Consider the following 12,167-nt stretch of genomic DNA (forward strand, 5'->3'; position numbering starts at 1 on the left):
AGTTTGCAGTTTTGCAAGCCACGTGCATCTGCACCGTAGTGACGATGCTGGGATTGCCCAGCTTGCTAAAGCACGGCAGGCTTCATGCTACAGGTAGTTCAGTGCCCAGAAGCTCTTTGGACAGTGTTGAAGCCAGTGCTTCCTAGCAAAACATCTGCCTCAAGACCTGGCATCTCTGACCTCTCAGAGCAAAGCAACCGAAGTTTCCTGCTGTTCCCCATCATGAGAGAGCTGCTCTTTGGCTGAGAATATAGCAGTTTGAAATGGGATGGTGAAGAGACTCTTTGCTCACACTAATGTAAATGGAGTAGTTCCCTTTTCTGGTGCCTTGTTTCTTGTTGCTAATTCTCTCAAAACTTTTCTTTCTAGAAGTAGGGTTTTATGGTCAGGTTGTTGGAAACAAGCTACATCCCCTCTTGTGGTACTCTAGCAAATGGCTGTATTAGGCCTGTGTTTTCAAGTGGTTTCCGTGTTTCTTGGTATCTCCAGTGGGAACTGCAGATCATTTCGTTCTCAAAGTAACGCAAAACAGTGTGGCTTGGTAATGTGCTTTGGCAACATTACCGTGCTGTACATAATAGCACATACCTATGAAGTTGGAGCTTACGGAAAGAGGCTGCACAGATTTCACTAAACATTTCCATTAAATTTCCAAGCCTAATTCTGAAAGCATCGCCTTGCCAAAGTTGTGTGTGAACTCAGTGGCACAATCCATCTCCTTTTGACAGTGGCGTGCCCCTGGTTTCTTCCTGTAGGCATCCAAGCATCATGCCTCTTGCTGCCTGGGAGCTCTGCTAACTGTGTGTCTGTTCCTGTCCTCTCCTTACTCCTGTCATTTTCTCATTTTATCCAGGAGACTTTGCTCTGTGTCTTTCTACCCGTGGCCTTTAGAAAAAGAGCAAATTGAAAATCTGGCTCCTGACGGTAGCGAATTTACACCAGTCACTCAAAACACTCAACGGAAAGTGGGTGGGAGGAAGGAAATGAGAGGTTGAGATTTTTCCTGTTGCAGGTAACAAGGAAATAAAATAGGAAATTCAGTGCAAAGTTGTCATCTTGCCGAGCCCCCACCAGCACCACAGGCTGCAGGTGCTTTATGGCTGCTTTTGTTTGGTGGTTTATTCCTCTTAGTGTCAGGGTAAAGCTGGACTTCAGGTCTTTGTGATGGTGCGCAACAGGCTTACAGCAGAGACAATTTAGAAGAGGAGCTTCCAGGCAGTCTGGATAAGACCAAAATTTTTCCTGTTTAAAAGAGATGGGGGGGTGAGCTGCTGTGTGCTTGTCATACTAATACAGGAGCCGACTGTTGAGCACCTAGTGGAAATAAAGTTGTATCGAATTCAGTCACGATTCTCCAACCAAGTGACCGAGCAGTTGTATATGCAAAGGTGTGTAAGCTGGGGTGATTGGTGTTATATCGCCGTCCTTCTGTTAAAATGGAAAAATCACTTAGGTGAAGCCTCGTTACTCAGGGCTGTAAAATGCACAAATATGAAGATAGACAGCAAACTCTTCTAGTAAGAAATTAATATTAAGGTGGAAACTGCCATCATTCAATTGATTTAATAATTGAATTTGAATATTCAGTGTTGTTTACCAATATGGATGCTTTTATTATGTGTTTAGGAGTAGATGACTTATTTAATGTGCTAAACTCAGCTAAAGTACCAGTTAAATGAGTGGGACTTCCCCCTGCCCCTTAATTTTTAAATATTCAAGTATTTTCCTTGAAATAAGCGCTGACAAATGAACAGCATGGTCTTCCTGGAAACTTGAAGGAAAAAGATTTTAAATGAATAAATAAATAAATGTTTCACTTTCATGGGTGTTGAGGGAAGGTGAGCTACCAGGAGTGCAGTGCATTGGCTTCAGAAGTCAGCGATTGGGATGAAGATCTGGGCAATATATGCTCAGAAAGAAGCAGCATGTCTTGTATGTGCAAAACCCAGTCTACAAATCATGACATACAATTTTCATAGAAAAATAAACTTTTTTTTTCTCAAGTCCCAGGGAAAAGAAGCAAACACTGCAATGATTACTATTGATGATGATAATTCCAGATGACCTAAAAGGATGTGGTACAAGATACGCATGTGGGAGTGAGGTGGGGTTTTTGTCAATAGCTTAGATACAATACCTATCTTAAATGCACCCTCTGTGTGTCTTGCTTTGCTGTTTTGCATATAGTTCACCTCTTATTTTGTATGTGCATGTAATGCATCATGTGTGTGCTCATAGCCAGCACTTCTCCAGCCAGCGTGGCAGCGTAAGGCTGGTGGTTGTCCATCGTAGGAAGTGTGCCTCCTTCATCCAGGTAAGAGAGTGGATGGTGGGGGGTGATGCCAGTCCTAAGCATTCTAATAGGCAGAGGTCTTATTCCTAGGGGTGTTACGGAAGGAGTGTATCCACACGCAGCCAGACTTGCAAAACACCTAGGCGTTGCTGGAGTTGTCCGTTCCTACCCTTGTATTAAAACGTAGCGGGCTACTGGATGCCAGCCTAGCGCTGAGCAGCTATTTCCGACCAAACCGTGTGCCAGGGGACCCATCCCAAGGGCTGGCCAAAATTATCCCTTGGACTGTGACTTACTGCTGATTTCTGCACTGGGGCAGGTGGTTTTGGTTTTGGGCTGGTGGAGAGCTTTCCTGAAGGCTCTTCCCCACCAGAGTCCCCGGTCTCTCTGTTTTTAGGTGACCAACTGTAAAGACTTTGCTAGTTTGTAGTACTCTGTTTTTCCCGTCTTTGTGGGCATAGCAGAAAAGCCAGCAATAAAGACGGGGGAAAAAAATTGCCAATAAGTGATCCAATACTAAACGCTGCTGTTCCCACTGTCCTGAAAGGGAAACTAAGGCAGCAAGTTTGTAGCGTGGCCAGTGTCATGGAAAGGGGCAGGGTGAGACCTGCAAAAATCCTCTGAGGTCGCAAATTTAGCTGCTTAAGTGCATCTTGCTGATGTGAGGGGAGGCCCAACCTCACTCAAATCCTGGCTGCTGCCACATTTTAAATGATGATACAGTAATAAAGTAAAAAGCTTCACTGTTTATTATTTTGAGAGGCACGCTCACCCCTGTAGCATATAATGTAAGTGCTTAATGTAGTTAATACTTGTCTGGTCCAGTTTCCCAGTCCTAGTTCTGTTTAGGCTGGCTGGAATGTTTGCTTCTGTGAAATACATCTTCTCTTCTTTGTAAGTATTTTTAAAGACTTAATGAAAACAAACATTATCTATTTCTGGACCAAAATTTGAGGACAAAAATTTTGCACTTTCCTGCTACCGAAAGAGTTTGTTTTTCCTTCAACACTGTTCCCAGGGTAAAAGTTGTAGTTTTACCTCCAGCTATGTAAATGATTCTTCATCAATGTGTCTCAGGTGGAAATTCCCCTGATCACAAATGGAAATTTTACTCTGTTAACAGTAAAAATAATAATTTTCTTTCAGCCAAAGCCATCTCTTTTTTAGGAAAAAAAGATTAAAAAAATCCCTTCACATTCCTTTTCTCCTTGTTGTCATTGATGACTCATGCAATGGCCTTTGCTACTTATTTCTGACTCTTAAGTGATTTTTCAGGTGGCTGCTAAAAAATTCTTAAAACGTTTGTCACTGGCATCTGCCTCATTTTGTAACATGATACATATATTCTGTTTTTTATGCAGAGAGTGTATTTGTTTGGGTTCTGAATGTTGCTTAGCTTGGAATACACACTTCAAACATCAAATAAAACTAAACAAACAAAACCCACCCAAATATAACAAACTCATGAGTTTGTGCAAAATATTTAGTGCAGGCAGGCACCTGCATCTGTCTGTCTTCAGTGTGCAGACAGCCACCCACACAAAAGTTTGCAAGATCCGGTCTTACTGGAAACAACTAATAAGGACCCCCAAAATTCCCAAACTGGATGAAGGACGACTTTGTTAGTGCTCTGACTTTATCACTGAGGTCTAGTTTTATGTTTTTTGAGAACCTGATGCTCATGTGAACTTAAACTGTATTTCTGAGTGTGGGAAGGCTGGGTGCTGCTTTTCTTCTGGTAGCAAAGAAAAGGATCCAGAATCCCCTAACAGTAATTTCAAGATTAAATAGCGTGGTTTAGTTAAACAGGCAGTTACAACTCATAATGGAAATTTGTGGTTTTATAGATCACTTGCTTTTTGCAGAAAGAAGTACTCCCAAGAAATGGTATTGCAAAAAAATGAAAGGAAAGTTGTTTGTCCCTCCTCAAGAACCGATAGTCAGAAAAGGGATGTAGCTTCTGGCCATTTGTTTGACATTCTTTAGTTTTGTATCAAAAAAAACATCTTCAACAGAAGTGAGTTTGTGAGAGGCATTACTTGGGGAGGGGGGGAAATGCCGTGTGTATGTGTGCAATTATATTTTGAAGTGATAAAGAATTAAACGATATTTTGTGTTGAGACACTGACACTTTGAACTTCTGTAGCACCACCAGTTAAAGACCTCAAATGACTTGTACAAACAGCAAAGCTTCACAAAATGCTCTGTGAAACACGGAAGTAATATTCTCTGTATTCTGCACACAGAGAAACAGGTAATGAAACAACTTACAAAGGCTACGGCATCAGTGCCCATATGAGGGGTAGAACGTGAGTACCTTGTTCCAGGTCCTGTCCTTGAAAGCAGTAAGTCTTGGGTTTTCGGAGCAGCGTGTGTAATTTTGGTGGGGGTTTTTGTTGGCGTTGGTTTGGGTTTGTGTTTTTTTTCCCCAAACCATTTTGTCTGATACTTTTGCAGTCAGTAACTCAAACTGTATCCCTGACATAGCTGTAGCTTCATGTATCTTGCAGAACTGGGTCAGTAACATCTCCTTCCACTCTGTTCTCTGGGATGTTGTGCTGCTTGCAACACCAACAATTAAGAGAACTTGCTTTTTCCTTAACGCAATACTTTGGCACGGGCAGAGGTTGCAACTTTGAAATTCTGATGAAGAAACAAACACGGAGGTATCAAACGAAGCCTCCTGGTTCATTTTGATAACCTCCTAAGGAGAACTGCCTCCAGGGGTTTTTCTCCTTTAGAAGTCCTGTGGTGTTGCTGATGATCAAGATAGGGATCTCAGCTGCTTGCTGCAGCTAACTCAGGTCAGTTCTTGTTGCTTATTTTTCCTCTGTGAACATTTATGCGGAGATCGTGGAGGAATGCATTGTTCTCAAGTCTGCAATATCCTTCATTTAAATGTGTAGTCACACGAATAAAACGGTATTTTTGTCTGGGCAAGGACACCAAAGTGCGCCATTCTGGCCTTCAGCAAGAGAGCTGAGTATCTTTGTCACAATTCTTCCTTCCCTCTGTCGTTCAGAGGTCCCAGGCTTGACGCTATTTCAGAGGCTCTTTGAACAAACAGGCTGCTCAGGTCCTTGAATCCCACCCCCTAATAATTCACCTTCAGCTCCTATGCAGCTCATGGAAAGATTTTGCTTAGGGAGGTTTTTTTGTTTGAATGCATGTACAGCAAAGGAAGAGAAAAACAGGCTGAGGCTTTGTCATGGTTTTCTTCTCTGAGATATCTCTTGTGACAATATCAAAAAGCAAACTGTGGCCTTGTTCTTGAAAGAAAAATAATTCATGTTACAACCACTGTGCACTCAGCTGTCCCAAAGTCCAAGCTATGAAATAACTGCCGCATTTTCCTTCAGAGAAATATCCTCCTCCTGGGAAGGTTGTTTGAGCGTAGATGAAGAATAGGAGAAAGCCAGCATCTGTTCCAGGGTTGGTTAAGGATGCGACAAGTTAGCAGTGCAAGGGGGTGGTCAGCCCAGGGCAGCAAAGAGCTGGGTGCTCAGTGAGGCCCTTGTTCCCTGTACCTGTGGTCCCCCCAGCTTAATGCAACCCATACTGGGTAAAACTGGTAAATGTGCTTGTGATCCTTTGGTTTTTGTTCCCCTAAATATCCTTGCCTGGTGTTTGTCCCCAGCCTTTTCCTTAGCAGGGGACATGCCATTTTTCTGAGACTTGAGCCGGGGGAAAGTGGAACCTGAGATGTGTGATGGTGACCTCTTGAGAGAGGTGGTAGTTTTGGTCTTCATTTTAAGAAGGTGTTGCGGTGAATTTCTCCTCTCAGTTTTATTCAACGCGGCCTTTTTCTAGTTTCTGTTCTCTCCAGAGACCTGTGTCAGGGGCTGCTGCCCTGCAATCCTTGCATCGTTGGCTGCAGCAAATCCGTGTTTCCTGACTGTGCTGCTCTGCCCAGGGAAATTCTTTTTGTGCCCTCACAGCCTCCTTCCTTCCCCTCCTCAGCCCTGGAGGAGCCAGCATTATCATAGGAACTGTGGGATCGTCTTCCTTGCAGCTCTTGGGTGGTCGTTGTCCATTGTCTCTTTGCATTTCCACCAGTCATGGGTCCCAATGCACTTGCTGGCCTTTGCCCAGTCACCCCCCAACCTGCTAGAATTATTCTGGATCTAATTGGTTTTTTAAGTCACCATTTCCTCCACTTTTCTTCTTCTTCTTTCTTCTCCTCCTCACTGAACACATAGATGTTCTACCAAGTAAATTTACATTATCCTAATAAAACGAGTCCTTTAGTGAGGACACCAGAGGTCTAATCTGATTTTTCCACCATCCTCCTATGTAACTTTTGGCCAATTCTTTTCTGTGCCTTGGTTTTCTTGCGTGTCAAGACCAAAGGAGGAAAAGCATGGGCATGCAGAGTTTACAGTACATACTGTTTAAGTTTTTAAAACAGTACAAATGAAAGTGTGTGTATCCTGGATATATTAATAACATTTACTACTTATTATTTATTATTATTAGTGGCATATTCCTATCAAATGGGAATTTATGTCGAATTAGGTTGGTGCTGTCACACTGCCAGTGCTAGATCAGAGCTTGGTTTCCCTGGGATGACTGTTTGCTTTGATAATACTTCTGGCTAGTCGAGCAGTTTGTGCGTGTTATCACTAATGTCCTACTGCACTGCCGAATGCTGTATGAATAATCGTATGGGGCTTGACATTAAAATTGTGAATTCATATCTGAATTTCCCCAACGAAGTTTAGGAGGTTTTGGATCTGCAGTTGGTTTAGATTAGACAATGCTTTCCTTAGAGCACTAGCACTGATTTTCTTAGTGATGAAAGTCTAGTCTTCTCCTCATCTTTTATGTTGTGTCCTACTTGAATAAACATCTGTAAAATACAGCAGTATTAAGCTGTTTGTTAAGTTTATCGTAATTGGTAAGGCTGTGGCTGCTCTCGCTATTTGAAGATGGAGAATTGGAAAGTTCAAAATATGAAAATGAACGCGTACAGCAGCTGGAGGCTGTAAGGTGCAGTTAAAATACTTAGTACGGTTTTTCCTAATATCCTAACTTCAGTGTGCACATTGCTTACTTGCAAGAGAGCCTAGGGGCTCCAAATGTATGTATGTATTTAAAGAAATCCCAACAAATAATGAAAAGCCTGTAGCAGCGTAGCATTATGCTATAGCACAGAGACCCTTCGTGTAAGACGCAAAAAGAAACAGTGATCTTCAAATCCTGAAGCACTGTTTGGTTTGGCCCTAGGCATTTCTCAGCGAAGGGTGTATCCTGTGGCTGTACTTAGACAGATGAGCTCTGCTGCTCACCTCTGTGGTAGCCGGTGTGGATCAGTGTTGTACGCTGCATGCGGCTGTGATCCTATTTCAGATCTAGTTGCCAAAAAAACCTCTTTTGACTTTTAAATAAGAGCAAGTTACCAGCCGTATTTGCAGACCAACTGCATAGCTGAAGCAAAAACGCGGTTTCCCGCCTGTTTGGTAGTGTTAACCACATGGAGCAAATAGTTTCAACTCTCCTAAAACTGCTCTGGCTTCCTGTTTGCTTTGTGGTGCAATTAAATGCGGTGAGTTTGGTGAGGTTTTTTTATTTGTTTGTTTACCTCGTACCCCAGTAAACGGAGGATAAGAGAGGCTACTTTTAGCCTTTTCTGTAGAAGTTGTGAATACAGCTTCATGAATGTTACTGTTTACTAAAATTGTCGACATCTATGTGGCTCGGGACCCAGGAGGGCAGGCATGGTGTTTTTCTCTCCAGGTGCTCCACTGGCAGTTAAAAGCGTTTTTGCCGGGCAATCCTGTAAATACCAAGGTACTGTGGTTACATTACTTGTTGTCATCCTCCTCCTCTTTCTCCCCCTGTTCCTTTTTCCTCCAAAAGCTGACCAGCTGTCTCGTCTAGGCTATGAACATTGGCTACATTTCTCATGCAGCAAGCTGGGGTAGAGAAGGGATTTGGAAGGGAGATGGTTAGGAGCTGTACAGCCAGTGTTTCCAACCATGTCCGTTGTGTAAAGGGATGCCGAGACGGTAAGCAGATGTGCAAAAATAGTGTACCTGGAGCAGTGAAGAGAGGAAACAACCTGAAAAAGAGATGTGAGGATAAATGCCAAGAGGTGGAGCTATGAAAGACTGATAATTAAGACTAAGGGCTCAAAAAAGTCTTTGTTGAAGAAAAGGGACATGAAAAGATGTTCATGTGAGTAGTCGTCGTAATTGGGGTACAGCCAAAAGATGAAAAGAAAAATGCACTTTAGATTTGGCTTTGGTAAATATATACTAGACAGCAGCCCTTAACCCTAGCCAAGCACTGCGGGATTTTTATCCCCATCTGTAGGGAGTCTCCCCTCTCTCCTGTGAGCTCTGGGCACTCCTTATCCTGCAAAGACTTGTACCTCGAGCCAGCAGCTGTGTGATGCAGAATGTCTGAAAACTCATCATCCCTTTCCTCCTGTCCATTTGTCTTTCTGCTGCCTACAGTTTTATGTTAACCCTGGGTAGTCCACAGTGCATGTCCTTTATAATGCAGTCTGAGAGAATATCCCTTCTTGTTTTCAAGTGCATTCCTTTAGGCATGGTAAATACTAATTTTTAAATGAAAGTGAGTTTGCATTATCCAACAACTATGTCCACATCAGTTTTAGATACCGATTTTTCTTCTTTGCCTGATGCTTAGCTTGGAGTCAAGCTGTAGTTGCCGCACTTTATCCTATTTGTTATTATTGCAGGGCTCTTAACTGGGGACAGAGCTGCCATGTCCCCGTGGCAGCGATCAGCCCCTGCAATTATACAGCAAGTGACCATTCTCCTCTCCTCTGCACTATCCTAATGAGTCCTGCCTAAAGCTTGGACCACAGTGTGACAGTCGTGAATACTAGGCCGGGGTCTGCATCGTTCGCCAAGCAGGACAAGGCTGACCCCTGACTCAGCAGGAGCGTGGAATCACGTTTCTGGCAAATTCACCAGAATAAGTGACATGGAGCACATGCCCGCTGCGTGGCAAGAGAACTGAAGAGCTGCGAATACAAAATTAACCTTTTCAGAGTTTTATGAAGAGCTCTGGGTAACTTTATACCAGCTTGGCATGGCGTAGAGACGGTCGTCTTGAACTGGCATGCCTAGCACATGCCTAAAATTGGATGCATTTGAAATAATGCCACATGGATGCCACTAGCCCTTCTTACCAGTGTTTTCTTTGAACCCATTAGCACTGTTTTGTTCTCAATAACACAGAGGAAAAAACAAATAACTGACCTTTCCCTTCTGTTCTTCCTGGACGTCTCGGATCTTTAACCTAGCAGGTTGCAACTATTTTTCTGACTTTCAGTTCCTTTTCCCCTTCCCTATGGTTTCTGTTGTCCGATTTCTCACAGGCCATGTGGGCAAATGTCCTATAAGTGTTCAGTACAGTCCTATATGTGAAACTTGGAGATGATGAATAGAAAAGCTGTTGAAAAGGAAAAAAATAGCAGAACAGAAACCAGAATTCCTGTAAACAGTCTGTTAAAAATATCTTCAACACATGTCAGGGCCTGTGATTTAAAATAGACAGTTTCTGAGCTTTAAAAGGTCACATTAAGATGTGATAGTAGATTCAAATGGAGTTGAAGAACAAATGTTTCAATAGTCACATTTTGTACTGATGGTAAGATCTGTGTTGCCAACTAGTAGTGTTCAGGGAAAAAAAATGAGTCGGATTGCAAGAATAATGAGCTTTTATTGGATTATAACATGGGGGGGGGGAGAATTCATACCTTAATCACATGCCTCCAGCAGTAGAAGCTTTAGGAAAAATGGTGATTCTGGGAGTCATAAAATTGCAGGACCAGTTGGGGCAGCACACTAACGCTAACCATGTCCTATACCAGGATTGTTTGTTTCCACGTGCAGGAGTGAAATAATTAAAGGAACAAATCCAGGTTCACAATCTCTTTTTTGTGACCCAAAGTACGGTGGGCACTTCTCAAGTGGAAGAGGAGATGTGTGAAAAGAGAGAGATTTTTCAAATGAGCAAATGGTCTTTGGCTATCTAATTACCGCTGAAAATTTAATGAGACAGGGGAGAGCGATTGTCTTTGAACACTGGAAACACTTCTTATCCCCATCTGCTGCTTCTTTGGAACGACTAATTTCCCGTGCCAAGTCAGAGAGATGCTCTGTGCAGGAGGGTGATTGCAGCCCCATGGGGTGTCTGAGAAGCGGCCGACCCTTGGGGCGCTGGTGGGATGGGCCCTTGCACGGTGGTTTGGTGCCTGGGTGGGTTTCCCTGCAGCCAACGGACCTGTGCGATAGGTTGGGGGAGAAAAAAAATAGGTAGATAGCCTGTATGTCCTTGGTATTCAACATATAAAGGTGTGCTTGGTTCCCCTCCCTCCCATAATTAGCAGGCACTAGTGAAACACCAGGCGTGTTACAACCTATTGCTACCCTGCTCCCACCTGGGGCCCCGCCGGCACCTTGCTGCCATGAAGGCATTTCTTCTCGTCCCCAAAATCACTTGACTCTCGTTTGGGATTTGGGGTCCTCCCCATCGTTATTGCACAAAACTTTTTCAGATGAAGAAACAATTGCGTGACTGAGGTTGTCAACAAAGCCCTTTCCAGGTACAGAGTGAATCCCAAACCGTTTAAAATCTCCTCTGTGAGTAGTTTTACACATGCATGTGGATTTAGGGCCTACCTTCAACATTGTGTCCTATAGTCAGCCCTTCAACTCTGGTAGTGATGGAGCTATTGTCTGGTGTTACCAGCAGTGTGTCCCTGAGCATGCATGATGCCACCTGCGTCAGGGCGGTGGCAGCCACGTAATGCCTTGGACGTTTTCTGTGCTTGGTGGCCAGGGTTGGCCAAGTGCAAGGTTCTGCACGTGGGTCGGGGCGATCCCAACCACAAATACAGGCTGGGCGGAGAATGGATAGAGAGCAGCTCTGAGGAGAAGGACTTGGGGGTGTTGGTTGATGAGAAGCTCAACACGACCTGCCAACGTGCCCTTGCAGCCCAGAAAGCCAAGCGCACCCTGGGCTGCATCGAAAGAAGTGTGAGCAGCAAGTGGAGGGGGGGGATTCTCTCCCTCTACTCTGCTGTCGTGAGGCCCCACCTGGAGCCCTGCGTCCAGCTCTGGGCCCCCAGTGTAAGAAGGACATGGACCTGTTAGAGCAGGTCCAGAGGAGGGCCATGAAGATGGTCAGTGGGCTGGAGCACCTCTCCTGTGAGGACAGGCTGAGAGAGTTGGGGTTGTCCAGCCTGGAGAAGAGAGGGCTGCGGGGAGACCTTACAGCAGCCTTCCAGTGCCTGAAGGGGGGCTACAAGAAAGCTGGAGAGGGACTTCATACAAGGGTGCATAGCGATAGGACAAGGGATAATGGCTTTAAACTGAAAAAATGTAGATTTAGGTTAGATATAATGAAGAAATTGTTTACTATGAGGATGGTGAGGCCCTGGAACAGGTTGCCCAGAGAAGCTGTGGGTGCCCCATCCCTGGAAGCATTCAAGGCCAGGCTGGATGGGGCTTTGAGCAACCTTGTCCCCCGTGGCAGGGGGTTGGAACCAGATGATCTTTAAGGTCCCATCCAACCCAAACAATTCCATGATTCTATGATTGATTTCTCCTAGGGGTGTTGCATCGCCTGTTGTGCATCTTCTCCTGCAGGAGGCTGCACAAACCAGTGCTGCACAGCTTCCTGGCGTGCAGTGCCCAGCTGGAGAGACCTGTGTGTGACAAAGGGCCACTGCTGTGCAGTGCTGGATGACTGGAGCCCAGTGCCGCAGGGTTACAGCTGCGTGACACACACGGCTACAGCTGTGCACTTCCCGGGCCCAGTGCGGAATGGCTGGTGCAGGACCAGCGGTGCGCAGCTGCTGCGGGGGTTCAGGTGCGCGGCTACCTGCAGACCGTGA

The sequence above is a fragment of the Platalea leucorodia genome, assembly GCF_965183815.1.
Source record: "Platalea leucorodia genome assembly, chromosome: 17".
In the NCBI taxonomy this organism is placed as follows: Eukaryota; Metazoa; Chordata; class Aves; order Pelecaniformes; family Threskiornithidae; genus Platalea; species Platalea leucorodia.